This window comes from Pseudorca crassidens, chromosome 14 (assembly GCF_039906515.1).
Source record: "Pseudorca crassidens isolate mPseCra1 chromosome 14, mPseCra1.hap1, whole genome shotgun sequence".
NCBI lineage: Eukaryota > Metazoa > Chordata > Mammalia > Artiodactyla > Delphinidae > Pseudorca > Pseudorca crassidens.
The window spans coordinates 51,538,612-51,543,973 of record NC_090309.1 but is presented as its reverse complement, the minus strand read 5'-3'; positions in this window follow the sequence as shown (position 1 = coordinate 51,543,973).

Sequence of the window (5,362 nt, the reverse complement as noted above, 5' to 3'; positions counted from 1 at the left end):
AGATATGCTTCAATATTTTAGAGTGAATGCTCTTCAAACAAAAAAATATAGAAATCTCAGCAAAGAAAGAAACTATAAAGAAGAATCAAAGAGAATTTTAAGAACCGCAAAAAACAAATACTGAATTTTTTTAATGGTCAATTTCAATAGCAAAAATTGAGATGTAGAGGAAAGAGTTTGTGAACTAGAAGATAGGTCAATAAAAATTATTCATTCAGAAAAACTGAAAGGAAATCAATCAAAAAGAATGATCCTGTGAAACAGTAACAGCTTACTATCCATATCATTGTAGTCTAAGATAGAAAGAAAAAACGTGCAGTGCAGAAAAAAAAAACTGAGGAAATAATGACTGAAAACTTCACAATTCAGTGAAAGATGTGAACCTACTGATTTAAGTAGAGTGAGTCCCAAAATGGATAAACTCAAAGTAATCCATACACAAACACATAATAAAACTGCTGAAAACTAAAGACAAAGAAAAAAAAAATCATGAAGGCAATTTTTTCTTAAAATGACATATTATCTAGAGGGGAACAATGATTCAAATGGCTTTGGATTTCTTATAAGAAACTACACAGACAAAAGGAAAAGGAACAGTATTTTTGAAGTGCTAAAAGCAAAGAACTATCAACCAAGAATTCCATATCTAGCAAAAATATTTCCAGAGATAAAAGTAAAATAAAGACATTCTCAGATAAAAGAAATTTAGAGAATTCACTGTCAGTATACTCTCTAAAAGAATTGCTAAAGGTAATTTTTCAACAGAACTGAATGATAGCAGAAGGAAACTGGGAACATCAAGAATGAAGGAGGAACAGAAGAAACAGCTAACGTGCTAAACAGAATTGAACATTCTTATTTTATGTTTTACAAAATGTGTTTGCTGGTTAAAAGCAACATGTATAACATTGTCTAATAAGATTTTCAGGATATAAAAGATAACTACAATATAGAAGAAGGATAGTTAAGGGACACAAAAAGTAGACGTTTTCTATGTCGCATATTAAATGACAAAATATTGGTCAAACAGACTGAAAATTTAATATGTTGTACTTTCTAGAATAAAACACTAAAAATACAAAGAGAAATAGTAAAAAAACAAAAATTCTAGATGCAATCTAAAATTGAATATTAAAATGTATCCAAATAAATAAAAAGATGGCAGAAAGGGGGGAAACAAAAGAACTGAAAAGAGATTAAACAAAAAACAAATTAAAAATGGAAGACTTTGAAATATGCCAACAATTATATTAAATATAATTTGGAATATCATTTAAATATAGAGATTGTCATAATCAAATTTAAAATGACCAAAAGGAAAACTTTCACATAGTGACTATATGAAAGTTAGATAAGTAGACTTCAGAGCAAAGAAAATGACCAGGGATAAAAATGGACATAATATCATGATAAAAGTCAATTCACAAAAGAGACAAATTTTTAAACGTGTATGCAAACAACATCAGTTTCAAAATATATGCTATGAAAACTGACAGAACTGAAAGGAGGAGTGATAAATTCATGATTGTTGAAGATTTCAATATTTCTCTCCCAGTAATCAAGAGAAATAGTAGGAAAAAATCAGTAAAGGCACAGAAGAACTGAACAGTACTATGAATCAATTGGGTCTGACTGATATTTATATAACATTCTGTACAAAGGCAGAATATACATTCTTTTTAAGTGAAGATAGAAAAATTACCAAGACAGATAATAATCTTGGTCAAAAAACAGTCTTACTAAGTCTATAATTTAAATCATACAAAGTATTTTCTCTGGCCATAGTTGATTTAGATTGGAAATAAAAATACAAAGATAAAAGGGAAATACACAAAAATATGAAAATTAAACCACACACTTTTAAATAACCCATGGGTCAAGGAAGTTTCAAGGGAAGTGATAATATACTTTGAACCGAATAAAAATGAATATACAACTTATCAAATTTGTGGGCTGCAGCTAAAGCAATGCTAGGGAAAAAAGTATACATAAAATTCTTATACTAGAAAGGAAGTCTTAAATCAGTATGTAAGATTCTATGTTTTAAAGAACAGCAAAACATACCTAAAGCAGGCAGAAGAAAGAAAATAAAGATAAGAGCAAAACTCAATAAACAAAGAAAATCAATGGACTCAAAAGCTGGTTATTTGAAAATATCAATAAAATTGATAAATCTATAGCAATATGATGAAGAAAAAGGAAGACAAAAATTATCAGCATAAAAAATGAAAGATGGGATACCAATACAGGTCCTGCAGACATTAGACAGTTAATAGGGAATACTACCATCAATTCTTTGCATGTAAATTCAACAACACAGAATAGACCAACTAATTCATCAAAAGCCACAAATTCCAAAACTCACACATGAAATAGATAACAAACAGTATTGTAACTGTTAAAGAGATTGAATTTGTAGTTTAAAATCTTCTGAAAAAGAAAACTTCAGGCCCAGATGGTCTTACTGGTAAATTCTGCCAAACATTTAAAGTATTAACACCAGTTCTACACAACCTCTTTCATAAAATAGAAGAGGGAACACCATATGAGACCTGGATTTCTCTGATTCTAAAACTAGACAAAAACAAACAAAAAAATCCTACAACACATTATCTCACAATATAGAGAAACTCTTCAAAAAGTTCTTCAAAACAAACCTCTTCAAAAATTATCAGCAAATAAATGAACTTCTCTAAGAGAAAAAGAAAAGCCACCACTAGAAACAAGTACAAATGGAAAAGCTTACCAGTAAAGGCAAACATGAAGTAAAGGTAGGAAATCATCTGCACACAAATATGATATCAAAACCAGCAACTGTATACTGAGCCTGCGCGTCTGGAGCCTGTGCTCCGCAACAGGAGAGGCCGCGATAGTGAGAGGCCCGTGCACCGCGATGAAGAGTGGCCCCCGCTTGCCGTAACTGGAGAAAGCCCTTGCACAGAAACGCAGACCCAACACAGCCAAAAATAAATAAATAAAAAAACAGCAACTGTGAAGAGAGCACAAATGCAGGATATTGAAAAGGCATTTGAAATTAAAAGACCAGCAACTTACAACAATCTTGTTCATATATAGACAGCTATATCAAAACCTCACGGTCAGGCTTCCCTGGTGGTGCAGTGGTTGGGAGTCCGCCTGCCGATGCAGGGGACACGGGTTCGTGCCCCGGTCTGGGAAGATCCCACATGATGAGCAGTGGCTAGGCCCGTTAGCCATGGCCGCTGAGCCTGTGCGTCCGGAGCCTGTGCTCCGCAATGGTAGAGGCCACAACAGTGAGAGGCCCGCGTACAGCAAAAGAAAAAAAAAACAACCTCATGGTAACCACAAACCAAAAATCTGCAATAGATATACACAAAAAGAAAAAGGAATTGAAACACAACACTAAAGTTAGTCATCATATTACAAGAGAAAAGAACAAAAGAGGAAAGGAAGAAAAAAGACCTACAAAAACAAATCCAAAACAATTAAGAAAATGGCAATAGCAACATACATAATGATAATTATCTTAAATGTAAATGGATTAAATATTTCAACCAAAAGATATAGACTGACTGAACAGATACACAAACAAGACCCATATATATGCTGTATACAAGAGACCCACTTCAGATCTAGGGACACATACAGACTGAAAGTGAGGGGATTCAAAAAGGTATTCCGTGCAAATGAAAATCAAAATAAAGCTGCAATAGCAATACTCATATCAGACAAAAATGAACTTTAAGATAAAGACTGTTATAAGAGACAAAGAACGACACTACATAATGATCAAAGGATCAAACCAAGAAGAAGATGTAACAATTGTAAATATATATTCACCCAACATAGGAGCACCCTAATATATAAGGTAAATACTAACAGCCATAAAAGGAAAAATTGACAGTAACACAATAATAGTGGGGGACTTTAACACCCCATTTTCATCAATGGATAGATCATCCAGACAGAAGATCAATAAGGAAACTCAGGCCTTAAATGACACAGTAGACCAGGTGGACTTAACTGATATTTATAGAGCATTCCATCCAAAAGCAGCCAAACACACATTCTTCTCAAGTGCACATGGAACTTTCTCCAGGATTGATCACACGCTGGGCCACAAAGTGAGCCTCGGTAAATTTAAGAAAATTAAAATCATATCAAGCATCTTTTCTGACCACAATGTTATGAGATTAGAAATCAATTACAGGGAAAAAAAATTGTAAAAAACACAAACACATGGAGACTAAACAATATGCAACAAAACAACCAATGGATCACTGAAGAAGTCAGAGAAGATCAAAAATTACCTAGAGAAAAATGACAATGAAAGCACTACAATCCAAAACCTATGGGACGTGACAAAAGCAGTTCTGAGAGGGAAGTTTATAGCAATAGAATCTTACCTTAGGAAACAAGAAAAATCACAAATAAACAACGTAAACTTACACCTAAAGGAATTAGAGAAAGAAGAACAAACAAAACCCAAAGTTAGCAGAAGGAAAGAAATCAAAGATCAGAGCAGAAATCAGTGAAATAGAGATGAAGAAAACAATAGCAAAGACCAACAAAACTAAAAGATGGTTTTTAGAAAAGATAAACAAAATTGAAAACCTTTAGGCAGACTCATCAAGAAAAAAAAGGGAGAAGATTCAAATCAATAAATGAAAAAGGAGACATTACAGCAGACACCACAGAAATACAGAGTATCATAAGAGACTACTATAAGCAACTATATGCCAAAAAAATAGACAAGCTGGAAGAAATGTACAAGTTCTTCTTAGAAATCTTAGAAGTATAACCTTCCAAGACTGAACCAGGAAGAAATAGAAAATATGAACAGACCAATCACAAGTACTGAATATGAAAATGTGGTATATATACACAATGGAATACTACTCAGCCATCAACGAAATGAAATAATGCCATTTGCAGCAACATGGATGGACCTAGATATTATCATACTAGATGAAGTCAGACAGAGAAAGACAAATGTTATATGATATCACTTATATGTGGAATCTAAAAAAATGATACAAATGTACTTATTTATAAAACAGAAGTAGACTCGTAGACATAGAAAACAAACATGTTTACCAAAGGGGAAGGGAGGGAGGGATAAATTAGGAGGTTGGGATTAACATATACATACTACTATATATAAAAAAGATAAGCCACAAGTATCTACTGTATAGCACAGGGAAGTATATTCAATATCTTATAATAACCTTCAATGGAAAAGGATCTGAAAAAAATATATATAACAGAATCAGTTTACTGTACACCTGAAATATTGTAAATCAACTACACTTCAATTTTAAAAAAAAGAATAAGCAGCAAGATGGTCTTTTAAAGGCTAGTTTGCTTAAAAGTTTGCTCCTAA